Genomic DNA, 15,161 nt, shown 5'->3' with positions numbered 1-15,161 from the left:
GGCTGGTCCTTGCCGAATCCCCCTCCTCACCCCTTTCTCGGGACAGGGCTGAGAGGAAGACGGCGATCGTAGGTGTTCCAAGCCGTCTTCTGCAGGATGCGGGTACAGAGGACTCCTTCCCCTCCCAGCGGCCTGCCGTTTCCCCGTGGGCCCCTGTGGTCATCCTCTTCAGGGACGTCAGGTAAGTGCCTGTACGTTCCCTCCGGCCCCGCATAAGCTTCAGTGACATGGGAGAAGAAGGGACCTTGTTGGTTTCAGGTCCACAGATTTGAATCTCCCGCCCTTTCTGCCTGCCGCGCGCTCACACGGCCGCTTGCGTTCCTCCACTTTCCCTGCTCTACTCAGGGAGTCTCGGGGGATCTCCTCACTCACCGCAGTGTCGCAAGCGGCAGGACCGGGTCAAATTGCCATCCTTACCGCGGTATGTCGGGCATGGGGCTGCGGCGCCGTCAGGGTGGGAGGCACTTTCACTTTCCCCTCAGCGCGGGGAAGTCCTCTGCTCTCCCTCCTCCCTTCCTGAGCGCGCTCCTTTCAGCACGCCTTTTCTAGCCCATCACAGGGCTTCTTTCTCTTTTGGATGCCAGCCCCCCCTCTTCTGCCATGCCCTCTCCGTCGCTATTAACCAGTCACGGCGCAGCCGCTAAGCTCCGCCTCCATCTTCCAGCACAAGGATTTCCTGATGCCTGAATCACTCCTTCCTGCGCTGTTTGGGGGACACTTCGGCGTTTCTTCTGCTGCTCGCACAGAATCTCGGTAGGCTCTGCTCTGAGGCAAGGATTAGCTCTCCTCGGCAGTTATTCCCAAATTTCTGCGGCCATTCAGTGCAGTTTACTTATGCCCAACCCTTCAGGGGATCTCTGCTTCAGGCCCACCGCTACCTTTTACGCCTGTGTGCGCTGTAAAAAGAAGTGGGCATCGGGTCGGTCGTCCCCATTCTGCCCCCCCTGCAGTCCTTCAGATATGTCAGCATCTCAGGAACGCACAGAGTCCCGGGCGGAGGGCGCTCTTCCCTCCTCTCTCCCCCCGGAGTGGGCCGTTACAATGTCACAGTCTGTTTCTGACTTGACAAAAGTATCACAGTCGCTGGTCCAGGTCTTAGAACGATTGCCTCAGCTATCCTCAGCCACCTCTGCCCCGACCGCCTCTCGGGGTGAGTCGTCCACACCTGACCGCGACCTTCAGAGAGACAGACAGGGAAGGACTTCTAGGAAGCGGGCTCTGTCCACTTCGTCCTCGAGCTCACAGGGCCCTTCTGCTCCCAGGCCTCCTTCTCCTTCCTCGGATGACAACCTTCAGTCAGGCGATGATTCTCAATCGGAAGCTAGTTCAGAGGGGAACAGCGTTTCTAAAACACGGGACATGGTCGATAGTCTTATTGCAGCTATCTTCCAAACACTAAAAATTAAACAGGATGAGGCTCCACCTCAGGAATGCTCGGTTCTCCTTAAACGAGCCAGACCTCCGTCTCGAACCTTTCCCAATCACGATTTCCATACTACCTTATCCAAACACTGGGAGCGCCCTGAGCAACGTTTCTCAGGCCGCAAGTACTTGGACGTTCTGTACCCCTTTGACGCAGAACTGCTCTCAAAGTGGTCCAAGGCTCCCGAGGTGGATCCTCCAGTTTCCCGGATAGCCTCAAAAACGGTGCTCTCTCTACCAGATGGGGCATCGCTCAAAGATCCTACTGACAGGCAGATTGAATCTCTGGCTAAGTCTATCTTTGAGGCATCTGGCGCCTCTCTCTGCCCAATTTTCGCATCCGCCTGGGTGGCGAAAGTCATTTCCGCTTGGGCAAAAATTCTTCGCAGAGGCATCTTAGCGTCAGCTCCTCAAGACGAGTTGGCGGATCTTGCAGATCAGATTAACCATGCGGGTAAATACCTTTTGGCCGCCTCCTTGGACGCGGCCGGCTGCGTAGCAAGGGCTAACAGCAACATAGTAGCTGTACGCCGAGTCCTCTGGCTAAAGTCATGGAATGCGGACACTACTTCAAAAAAGTCGCTTACCAATCTGCCATTCCATGGCTCTAGACTCTTTGGAGCAAAGCTGGACCAGATAATTTCCGATGCCACTGGAGGTAAAAGTACTTCGCTTCCCCAATCTCGACCAAAACGTTTTTTGAACAGAAAGGGTTTTCGACCATTCAGGCCCTTTCGCCCCTTCTCTGCCACGGAGAGAGCCACTCAACAGGATCGGCCGCCCGCCACCAGGGAGCGGGATCAGAGGAAACCTTCCTACAAACCCGCTCCTCGCTGGAGATCTAGAGCAGTGGTCCCCAACCTTTTTTGCACCAGGGACCGGTTTCAAGCAAGACCATTCTTCCATGGCCCGGCAGGGCGGGGATGGAGGTGTGGCAGGGGCGGGGCTTTGGTCATAAGGGGGCGGGGCTATGGACACGGTTGTAGTGTAGCAGTGCATACTTATAATTAAATAACATTTATAATGTGACTCAACTCACCATAGGTTTTGAATAAGTGCTCCATCACCCCCTTCTCCCCATCATTGCCTTCACCCCATCACTCACTTCTCCCCATCATTGCCTTCACCCCATCACCCCCTTCTCCCCTTCATTGCCTTCACCCCATCACTGCTGTCTCCCCATCATTGCCTTCACCCCATCACTGCTGTCTCCCCATCATTGCCTTCACCCCATCATTGCCTTCACCCCATCACTCCCTTCTCCCCATCATTGCCTTCACCCCATCACTGCTGTCTCCCCATCATTGCCTTCACCCCATCACTCCCCTCTCCCCATCATTGCCTTCACCCCATCACTGCCTTCACCCCATCACTGCTGTCTCCCCATCATTGCCTTCACCCCATCACTCCCCTCTCCCCATCATTGCCTTCACCCCATCACTGCCTTCACCCCATCACTGCTGTCTCCCCATCATTGCCTTCACCCCATCACTCCCCTCTCCCCATCATTGCCTTCACCCCATCACTGCCTTCTCTCCATCACTGCTGTCTCCCCATCATTGCCTTCACCCCATCACTCCCCTCTCCCCATCATTGCCTTCACCCCATCACTCCATTCACCCCATCACTGCCGTCTCTCCATCATTGCCTTCACCCCATCACTGCTGTCTCCCCATCATTGCCTTCACCCCATCACTGCCCTCTCCCCATCATTGCCTTCACCCCATCACTGCCTTCTCTCCATCACTGCTGTCTCCCCATCATTGCCTTCACCCCATCACTCCCTTCACCCCATCACTGCCATCTCTCCATCATTGCCTTCACCCCATCACTCCCCTCTCCCCATCACTGCTGTCTCCCCATCACTCCTCCCCATCATTGCCTTCACCCCATCACTCCCCTCTCCCCATCATTGCCTTCACCCCATCACTGCTGTCTCTCCATCACTCCCCTCATGGCCTTCTCCTCATGTCCCCATCTCCTCCAGGGCCAGGCCACACAAACACAGACCAACACACATACACACACACACACACACACAGACAGAGAGACACACACACACAGACAGAGAGACACACACACATACATACACACACACATTATACATACATACACACACCACCTCTCTCCTCTCACCTGCCCGCCGCCCGCGCTTCCTCACTCTGACACAGCAGCGGCCGCGCTCTCCTCTCTGTGTCAGTCAGAGACAGGAAGCGCGGGCGGCGGGCAGGAAGCTGGACGCAGTGGACGGGTCATTGCAGCTCCGCTCCTGCTATTCCCTCTTGCAGGCAGCGGAGCTGCTTGGATCGCTCCCTGGCCGCCGCTAAGAACTGCTGCGCGCCGCCCCAGCCCCCGCTACGCCACTGACCTCCCCTGGCTCCCCTTGTGTCCGCGGACCGGCAAGGGCACTGCAGCGGCCCGGTGCTGGGCCGCGGACCGGCGGTTGGGGACCCCTGATCTAGAGGACAATATTCCAGATCTGCAGGCGCCAATTCCGGCAGATTTTCGTCTAAGTGACGGGTCACCCCCACCTGGAATTTCTTCCAGGGTGGGAGGCAGACTTTCCTCTTTCGTGGATGCTTGGCTGTCCGTAGTCAGAGAACTCGTCGCATCCGGATACAAGATCGAATTTGCTTCACTCCCGAACAGACGGTTTTTCCGGTCTCGACCTCCGCGACAGCGGGCCCAGATTCCGGGTTTTCTGCAGGCCATTTCCTCCCTTCTTTCCGCCGGAGTCATTGTTCCTGTTCCCTCAAACGAACGGTTTTCCGGGTTCTACTCCAATCTCTTTGTAGTCCCGAAGAAAGACGGCTCTCTTCGTCCTATTCTGGACCTCAAATTGCTCAATCGCCACGTGAAGATTCTTCATTTCAAAATGGAGTCTCTTCGGTCGGTGATTGCTTCCATGGAACCCGGGGAATTCCTCTGCTCGGTGGACATTCGGGATGCCTATCTGCACATTCCAATTTGTGCGCAGCATCAGAAGTATCTTCGATTTGCGTTTCAGGGAGACCACTTTCAGTTCACAGCTCTTCCTTTTGGCCTAGCTTCAGCGCCCCGTGTTTTCACGAAGGTTATGGCGACCGTCATGGCCATCCTTCGCTCCAGAGGGATCCTCATCATCCCTTATCTGGACGATCTTTTGATCAAGGGTTCGTCTCGCCAGGACTGTCTCCAGAGCCTTCAGATAACTCTGGACACTCTCAGCCGCCTAGGTTGGCTAGTCAACAAGGAGAAGTCCATTCTGATCCCCACCCAGCGTCTGACCTTTCTGGGCATGGAATTCGATACGAAGCTAGCCCGTGTTTTTCTTCCAAGGGAAAAATTTACAACTCTTTCCAAGGGCATCAGGACTCTCAAGAGGCCTGCTCCCATTCCCATTCGGTTCTGCATGAAGGTCCTGGGGAAGATGGTGGCTTCCATGGAAGCAGTACCCTTTGCGCAGTTTCATTTTCGGCCCCTCCAGCTGTCTCTGCTTTCAGCCTGGGACAAGACCACGATGTCCTTGGACCGTCCTATTCGGCTTCCTCTCAGAGTGAGGCAGTCTCTCACTTGGTGGCTACGGCCAGCGTCAGTTCTCCAAGGGAGGTCCTTCCTTCCGCCTCAGTGGCAAGTTATCACCACCCATGCGAGCCTTCTAGGAGGGGGGGCCGTGTTCCATCAGAAAGCGGCCCAAGGACGCTGGAAGCCACAGGAGTCTCTCCTCCCAATCAATCTTCTGGAGATCAGAGCAATCTTCCTGGCCCTTCTTCATTGGCAGCCCCTCCTGTCCGGCAAGCCAGTCCGTATTCAGTCGGACAACGCCACGGCTGTGGCGTACATAAACCATCAGGGGGGCATGCGCAGCAAGCAAGTAATGTCAGAAGTGGCCAGGATATTCCGCTGGGCAGAACGTTATGTTCCGACAATCTCCGCTGTCCATATTCCAGGGGTGGAAAATTGGGCAGCCGACTTTCTGAGTCGCCAGGGCCTAGCGTCCGGCGAATGGTCCCTGCACCCCGCAGTCTTCTCTCAGATATGCGACCGTTGGGGCACCCCGGATGTCGATCTCATGGCATCTCGGATGAACCACAAGGTGCCGCAGTTCGTAGCCAGGTCCAGGGACCCTCTAGCCGTCGCATGCGACGCACTGGTGACTCCGTGGTCCCAGTTTCAACTTCCTTATCTGTTCCCGCCTCTGGCCTTGATCCCTCGAGTGGTCAAAAAGATAAAATCGGAAGGCGTACCAGTGATTCTAGTCACTCCAGATTGGCCAAGACGGCCTTGGTACGCGGAACTGGTCAACATGCTCGCGGACGTCCCCTGGAGGCTTCCAGACCGTCCAGACCTTCTCTCGCAAGGCCCCCTTTACCACGAGAATTCTCAGTCTCTGAGTTTGACGGCATGGCCGTTGAGACCGCAATTCTGAAGGAATCAGGTCTGTCCAGTCAGGTTATTCAAACTATGATCAGAGCCAGGAAACCAGCCTCTTCCCGCATTTACTATAGGTACTGGAAGGCTTTTTTCCGTTGGTGCGATGATAAGAGTCTTCCCAATGTCCTTTTCTATCCCATCTATCCTTGGGTTTCTTCAGTCTGGGTTAGACGCGGGTCTGTCCCTCAGTACGCTCAAGGGCCAGGTTTCTGCTCTCTCTATCCTCTTCCAATGAGAGCTAGCTTCTCTACCACAGGTCAAAACCTTTCTGCAAGGGGTTTCCCACGTGGCTCCTCCTCATCATTCGCCAATAGACCCGTGGGATCTCAACCTCGTTCTTGGCGCTCTCCAGAAGGCGCCGTTCGAGCCTCTCCAGGACATCCCTTTGTCCCTTCTCTCTTGGAAGGTCACCTTTTTGATTGCCATTTCATCCATCAGAAGAGTTTCTGAATTGGCGGCCTTGTCTTGTTGTTCCCCTTACCTGATTCTCCATCAGGACAAAGCCGTTCTCAGGCCCGTTCCTTCTTTTCTTCCAAAGGTGGTTTCCGCTTTCCATATCAATGAGGATATCATCCTTCCTTCTTTTTGTCCGGCTCCATCTCATCCTCTTGAGAAGTCTCTCCACAAACTGGACGTAGTTAGAGCCCTGCGTGTCTATCTCGCCAGGACTTCTTCCTTTCGTCGGTCCGATTCCTTGCTGATCATCTCTGAAGGTCGCCAGAAGGGCCTTCCGGCTTTCAAATCCACGATCGCTCGCTGGATTCGTTCTACCATTCTGGAGGCGTATCGTCTTCAGGAAAAGCGACCCCCTCCGGGAGTAAGAGCTCATTCCACCCGGGCTGTGGCGGCTTCGTGGGCTGCTCGTCACCAGGCCTCGGCCATGCAAATTTGCAAGGCCGCAACCTGGTCATCTTTGCACACTTTCACGAGGTTCTACAGGGTTCATACCCAGGCCTCGTCTGATGCTGTTGTTGGTAGGAAGTTTCTGCAGGCAGTGGTGGCTCACCGGCCGACCTAAGCCTTTCCGTTACTTTCGTTCCTTATTGCTGTTCCCACCCTTGGGGACTGCTTTGGAACGTCCCATGGTAATCTGTGTCCCCCAATAAGGCGATAAAGAAAGATGGATTTTTGGTTCTTACCGTAAAATCTTTCTTGGAGCCTTCATTGGGGACACAGCACCCTCCCTATTTAAGTTGTACCGTGTTGGGTCTTAGAATCCCTTGTTGGGTTGGTACATATGTTTAGAGTTTTCTCGTTGCTTCTCCTACTGCTTTTTCACCAACTGAGGTGCTTGGTGCCTATCGGTGGGTGTATACTGCCGGGGAGGAGCTAATTTTCTTGTTTTGCATAGTGTCAGCCTCCTAGCAGCAGCAGCATACACCCATGGTAATCTGTGTCCCACAATGAAGGCTCCAAGAAAGAGATTTTACGGTAAGAACCAAAAATCCATCTTTTGTCTTGCCAAAATCTGACCATTCTGTGTCCATTAAATGATCAATATTACTGCATTGATGGCAATTTATTTTCTTAACCTAAACCACATTTCAGAGGGTTTCAGCTTTCAAAAGAATAATTTATACAACCTATGGATGAATTTGTCAGGTTATAAGCTTTTATTTACATAACATGGATAAGCGACATAACTTCTGTCAGGGAGTGTAAAAGATGACCCCATTACTAGCCCCATAGTTAGATAGTAAAGAAGACACCGTTAGAATAAAATCCTTTATTTGAAAGAAAGACAGACTCCTTTATTTGGAAAAAAAAAAACCTTACGCTTATTCCATTGAAGTCCTTGTCTCCTGTAAAAAAAAAAATGAAAATACTCACCTTACGCCTAATCCACCGTTGCTCATATCCCCTGTTAAAAAATAAATAAATAACCATATCTTTCACCTGTCCGATGTGAAGTTAATCGATACTGTCCCATGACAATCCAGATGATTTGTTTAGCAGTTACATCAGTGATGCAACTGGTATCCCCAAAAGCTGACACATACTGACAGGAGCGCAATTACTCCTGCAGTGTCCAGCGCTGAGCTACTGTGAGAAAATTCACCAGAGTTCAAACGTGAGGAACCCGGGTTACCTCACGTCACCGCTCGCTGCATCGGAATGTTCTCACGCAGTGGTCCTGTAAGTGAGTCCACCGGGATTCAGCTATGAACTCCGGTGAACTTTCTCATGGGAGCTCAGCACAAGACCGACAGGGGTGATTGCATTCTTGTCATTATGTTCTAGCTGTTGGGGATAGTGGTCGCAAATCCAAATCCAACCGTTATCCAAATCATCTTGGGTCTTCGTGGGACAGTATAGATTATAGTCACATCGGACAATATGGTTGTTGTTTTTTATTTATTTTTTTTTACAGGTGACCTGGGCATCGGTGCTTTAGGCGTGAGGTGAGTATTTTTGTTATTTTCTGTTTTTTACAGGGGAGAAAAGCATTAATGGAATAGGCATACAAGGAGTTTAACGTTGCTTTTTATTTTTAAATGTGTAAAACATGGTGTTGATTTTTTTTCAAATAAAGGACTTTATTCATGCTGTGTTTATTTTCAAACTTACTATGGGGTTAATAATGGGGGCGTCTTATGAAGATGCGTCTCCATTGCTAACCCCTGAACATGATGTCACCTGACAATACCAAGGTGACATCAACATAAATATTACCCCACTTGCAACCGCCACAGCGCAAGTGGGAACAGCGAAATCTAAGCACCAGGTTTAGGGCTTATCTTGGCCTGGGAGGGCTTTTTTCCATGGCCCCTTCTCTGACTACCCATTCACAACTGTCTGTTTTTGCCTTTGCTCTTTTGAAATTATTGGGGGGGACACAATCTTTTTAGGGGTCCCGCCATAAAATAACCAGTAAAGGCTAACCAAACAACTGTGAGCTTCTATTAATAGCCTGGGACCCTTTAGGGGTATTTTCCTCCTTCCCAGAATATTAACATCAGCCGTCCACTTTCCCTCTGCTGCTTGTAAAAATTGTGAGAAACTCCCACACATTTTTTTAATTTTTTTTAAATTCTTTAACAAAAACAGTAATATTGCATCATAGCAACTGATTGTTTACCCAGATGTTCGGCCACCTAGTTGGGTGCTTAGATGATGTGCCAGAACATACAGGTGGTGCTCAGGCTGGTAGTGGTCTGGTCCCTGTTCATCTTGTTATGGCACAGGTTGCAAATGACTGTTCTTTTACTGTGCGCACTTTCTTTAAAAAATGTGCCAAACTGGGGAACACCTAACCCTTTGCTTGGGAACATGCCGCATTTGAGTGCTCTGGGGAACAGTTACCTGCCTTCTCCCTCTGGCCACCCATTGCCTCTGCCTGATTGTTGCAGTGCTGAAGATCCCTCCTCCTCTGCTCTGCTGTGCTCGCTTGGCACGACACCTTCCCAGGTTAGATCAGTGACTTCATCGTCCATCACTTCGTCTTCGTCTATATTGTGGCCATAATCTTTCTGGGGACAGTCGTCCCCTCCCTCCTTTCAGCGGACCATGGGCCCTTTTAGTGATGGTGGGCTACACGTTAAACAACCAGCCAGTCCAAGTGTTAAAGTGGGGCAAAGTTCAGGAGCACACAGTCCAGCAGCCACATTCAGAGTCCACCGCTATTAACCCCCATGTGGTTCTGGTCCCGTGATCCAGTGAGAGAGGCACCAACGGGTGCAAAACAAGCTTGGGGGAGGGGAAAAACCATTAAATGTGGCTGTTAACTGGTGGTCACATCAGGTGCCATTGTCCTCAAGCGCCATATGAGGCTTACTGCCCTCTTATGGACGCGAAACAGTCCCTTACTCTGAGGGTGCAACCGGCACCAGTATTATGTCTTAAAGGAGCCGCTCAGTTTGTACATGATCGTTGAGTTGCATAGTGGGCCACATTTGGCCCCTGCACCACTACATACACATGAGATGTGTCAGGAACACCGCACTGAACTTGCTAACTGAGCCAGTGCGCGTGTCCTGAGTAAAACAAACTGTGCTCAGAGATACCTGTGGAGCGGGCAGCAGCAGAGAAGGTGCATACTTCAGAACAGCAGGACCTGAAGCACGTGACTGCTGGGGGCGTGGCCTAAACCTCAGAGAGCTAGGAGCTGCAGGAAAACTCCTAGCAGGGTAACTACGGGACAAAGTTACCAAGGGGCATACACAGGGACGAAAACAGATCAAGACCGGGTCAAAGCACGAGATAGCACGACAAAACCAGGGATAAGACAGGAAGGATAGTCAGGATGTATCCAATGAGTCATAGACGGAGATAGCTGCAAAGTACAAGAGGGGAGAGCAGAGAGTAGTCAGGTCACAGGCAATGAGTCATACACAGAGAGTGTAGCGCAGTACAGAATCAACAGGCAAACACAAAACGGGGAACAGAACCGGGTCAGAACCATATAAGCAAGCTATAAGACAACGAACAGGCACACAGGGGTCAACACACTCGGCCAAAGGCAAAAGTATAACTGACGGGGATGGGAGTTTCTCAGGGTTGTAAGAAGCTCTCCCTGAACCAAAGAGAGGCCACAATAATTAACCCCAGGCGTGCAGGTCAAAGCCTGCACTGGGCTCCAGACATTAACCCCTGATGTGCAGGTCAAAACCTGCACCAGGATCATGACAGTACCCCCCTCTCAACGGGGGGCCTCTGGACCCCCAGGCTTCCCCGGATATTTGGCATGGAAAGCCCGAACCAGGCGATCTGCATGTACAGAGTGAGCAGGGACCCATGAGCGATCCTCTGGTCCATATCCCTTCCAGTGGACCAGGTACTGCAAGGAGCGGCGCACCCACCGAGAGTCCACAATATGTCTGACCTCATACTCCAATTGACCCTCCACCAACACTGGAGGACCAACAGACCCTATGGGTCCTTGACAGACCCTATGGGTTTCAACAGAGATTTATGGAACACATTGGATATTTTTAAAGAGGCGGGGAGACGCAACCTATACGCCACTGGGTTGACTATCTCCATAATCTCGTACGGACCAATGAACTTTGGTCCTAATTTAGCTGATGGTACTTTTAAGTTGATGTTACGTGTGGAAAGCCAAACTTTCTCTCCCACCTGAAGCATGTCTCCCGGGGCTCTTTTTGTCAGCAAAATATTTGTACCTCCCCTGGGCCCGTGAGATATTACGCTGGACCTCAGCCCAGAGGTTTTTTAACCATTGAACGGACCCCTCTGCCCCTGGACAACCGGAATCCACCAGTGAAAACTCCCCAAAGAGAAGATTAAACCCATAATTAATCAGGAATGGGGACATGTTGGTGGACTGACTCACCCGGTTGTTAAAAGCGAATTCCGCCAACGGTAACGCGTCAGACACCTGAGAATTTGTTCCAGGGATTGATTGGTGCATTCTGTCTGACCATTACTCTACGGGTGATATGCCGACGAGAAGGAGAGTGAGATGCCCAATTTCATACAGAATGCCCTCCAAAATTTGGCCACAAACTGCACACCTCTGTCAGACACAAAATTCAGGGGTACCCCATGCAATCGGACCACATGCTGCACAAACAACCTTGACAATGTTTCTGCTGAGGGTAATGCTGCCAAGAGAATGAAATGGGCCTGTTTCGAAAAAGTATCCACCACCCAGATCACGGTATTGCCCCTGGAAGGTGGAAGGCCGGCAATAAAGTCCATGGAGAGATGAGTCCATGGCCTATCAGGAACCGGTAAAGGTATGAGTTCACCAGCCGGCCGGTTATGCGAGCTTTTGGAACGGGCACACACACCACAAGCAGAAATACATTTCTTGACATCGGACCTCAGTGAAGGCCACCAAAAAACCCTGGTTACTGCCTCTCTAGTGGTCGTGATACCAGGATGAGCACTCAGCCTAGACTCATGAAACTCCTGTAGAAGTCTAGGCCGCAATAAATCTGGAACAAACAATTTATCCCCTGGCCTGGTTGCCGGAGCTAGGGACTGAGCCCTTAAAATTTCTTATTCCAACTCTGATGAGACACCCGTCACTAGCACCCCTGGGGGAAGAATGGAGGACGGCGGCTCGGGGGGAGACTCCGGGTCAAAACTTCTGGACAGGGCATCCGCTTTAACATTTTTGGACCCCGGTTGAAAAGTAATGGAGAATTGAAATCGTGAAAAAAAGGTGACCGACGGGCTTGTCTAGGAGTAAGCCTCTTAGCAGATTCAAGGTATGCCAAATTTTTGTGATCCATGATAACAGTGATAGGGTGAGCCGCCCCTTCCAAAAAGTGCCTCCATTCCTTGAATGCCAGCTTGACTGCAAGAAGTTCTCTATTGCCTACATCATAGTTTCTCTCGGCTGAAGAGAACTTCTTGGAGAAGAAGGCACAGGGTTTGAGATTAGTAAGGGTGGCCGGACCCTGGGACAGCACAGTCCCCACCCCCACTTCAGAAGCATCCACCTCCACAATGAATGGTTTGGACGGGTCTGGTTGGACCCACACCGGCGCAGACATGAAACATTTCTTAATAGCTGAGAAGAACTCCTTAACGAGTACAGACCGATTTTTTACATCAGCCCCCTTCCGGGTAAGATCCATGAGTGGTTTAACCACTTGTGAGAAACCTTTAATGAATCTCCGGTAGTAGTTCGCAAATCCTAAGAAGCGCTGGAGCCCCTTGAGATCTCGAGGCGGAAGCCAGTCAGCGATCGCCAGCACCTTCTTAGGAACCATACGAAACCCCTCACAGGACACAATCAGCCCCAAAAAAGACAGTTCCTGTGCGTAGAACGAACATTTTTACAATTTAGCAAACAATTGGTTCTCCCTGAGTCTCTGGAGAACTGTCTGTAGATGTTGCAAGTGAGACTGACTGTCCGGGGAATACACCAAAATATCATCCAAATAAATGATAACAAAATGGCCTATCAGGTCAGAAAATACAACATTGATGAAATTCTGGAAAATAGCGGGTGCATTAGTTAACCCAAACAGCATTACCAGGTTTTCAAAGAGTCCTTCTGATGTGAGGAACACAGTTTTCCACTCGTCCCCTTCCCGAACCCTTATCAGATTGCAGGCCCCCCAGGGATCTAACTTGGAGAACCATTGGGCCCCAGCTATCTGGTTACATACAGTGGGGAAAAAAAGTATTTAGTCAGTCAGCAATAGTGCAAGTTCCACCACTTAAAAAGATGAGGCGTCTGTAATTTACATCATAGGTAGACCTCAACTATGGGAGACAAACTGAGAAAAAAAAATCCAGAAAATCACATTGTCTGTTTTGTTTTCATTTTATTTGCATATTATGGTGGAAAATAAGTATTTGGTCAGAAACAAAATTTCATCTCAATACTTTGTGATATATCCTTTGTTGGCAATGACAGAGGTCAAACGTTTTCTGTAAGTCTTCACAAGGTTGCCACACACTGTTGTTGGTATGTTGGCCCATTCCTCCATGCAGATCTCCTCTAGAGCAGTGATGTTTTTGGCTTTTCGCTTGGCAACACGGACTTTCAACTCCCTCCAAAGGTTTTCTATAGGGTTGAGATCTGGAGACTGGCTAGGCCACTCCAGGACCTTGAAATGCTTCTTACGAAGCCACTCCTTCGTTGCCCTGGCGGTGTGCTTTGGATCATTGTCATGTTGAAAGACCCAGCCACGTTTCATCTTCAATGCCCTTGCTGATGGAAGGAGGTTTGCACTCAAAATCTCACGATACATGGCCCCATTCATTCTTTCAAGTACCCGGATCAGTCGTCCTGGCCCCTTTGCAGAGAAACAGCCCCAAAGCATGATGTTTCCACCACCATGCTTTACAGTAGGTATGGTGTTTGATGGATGCAACTCAGTATTCTTTTTCCTCCAAACACGACAAGTTGTGTTTCTACCAAACAGTTCCAGTTTGGTTTCATCAGACCATAGGACATTCTCCCAAAACTCCTCTGGATCATCCAAATGCTCTCTAGCAAACTTCAGACGGGCCCGGACATGTACAGGCTTAAGCAGTGGGACACGTCTGGCACTGCAGGATCTGAGTCCTTAGTGGCGTAGTGTGTTACTTATGGTAGGCCTTGTTACATTGGTCCCAGCTCTCTGCAGTTCATTCACTAGGTCCCCCCGCGTGGTTCTGGGATTTTTGCTCACCGTTCTTGTGATCATTCTGACCCCACGGGGTGGGATTTTGCGTGGAGCACCAGATCGAGGGAGATTATCAGTGGTCTTGTATGTCTTCCATTTTCTAATTATTGCTCCCACAGTTGATTTCTTCACTCCAAGCTGGTTGGCTATTGCAGATTCAGTCTTCCCAGCCTGGTGCAGGGCTACAATTTTGTTTCTGGTGTCCTTTGACAGCTCTTTGGTCTTCACCATAGTGGAGTTTGGAGTCAGACTGTTTGAGGGTGTGCACAGGTGTCTTTTTATACTGATAACAAGTTTAAACAGGTGCCATTACTACAGGTAATGAGTGGAGGAAAGAGGAGACTCTTAAAGAAGAAGTTACAGGTCTGTGAGAGCCAGAAATCTTGATTGCTTGTTTCTGACCAAATACTTATTTTCCACCATAATATGCAAATAAAATGAAAAAAAAACAGACCATGTGATTTTCTGGATTTTTTTTTCTCAGTTTGTCTCCCATAGTTGAGGTCTACCTATGATGTAAATTACAGACGCCTCTCATCTTTTTAAGTGGTGGAACTTGCACTATTGCTGACTGACTAAATACTTTTTTCCCCACTGTAAGTCTGGGATGAGGGGAAGCGGGTAAGTGTTCCAAACCGTTATCTTGTTAAGTTCCCAAAAGTCGAGGCACGGCCGCAAACCACCATCTTTCTTCACAAAGATGAATCCTGCTGCCACGGGTGACACAGAAGGCCTGATATGCCCTTTGCGGAGACACTCAGCTATGAACTCCTTCATGGCTTGGCGCTCAGGCCCGGACAAATTGAACAATCGAGCCTTAGGTAACTTGGCTCCGGGTACTGAGGGGGTCAACACACTCAGCCAAAGGCAAAAGTATAACTGACCGGGATGGGAGTTTCTCAGGGGTATAAGAAGCTCTACCTGAACCAAAGAGAGGCCACAATAATTAACCCCAGTTGTGCAGGTCAAAGCCTGCACTGGGCTCCAGACATTAACCCCTGACGTGCAGGTCAAAACCTGCACTGGGATCATGACAGTATGATCCACTGGAGGAGGAGGAGTCCCCACTGTTCTTCCGGCTCCGCACTCCCTCCAGTGGTGGTCCTGTAGCACCTTAAGCCTCTAACTCTGTTGACACATCTGCAGCTGCCTCACTGCCCTGAGGCACCTCTCTCTCCTGTGTGGCCAGGGCAACTGCATCCATAGCAGCCGGCCTTTCCACACCTGAGGTCTCCT

Source organism: Dendrobates tinctorius, unplaced genomic scaffold (assembly GCF_039654945.1).
Source record: "Dendrobates tinctorius isolate UK_male_01 unplaced genomic scaffold, ASM3965494v1 ptg000303l, whole genome shotgun sequence".
NCBI lineage: Eukaryota > Metazoa > Chordata > Amphibia > Anura > Dendrobatidae > Dendrobates > Dendrobates tinctorius.
Note: the sequence above shows the minus strand (reverse complement) of the source record.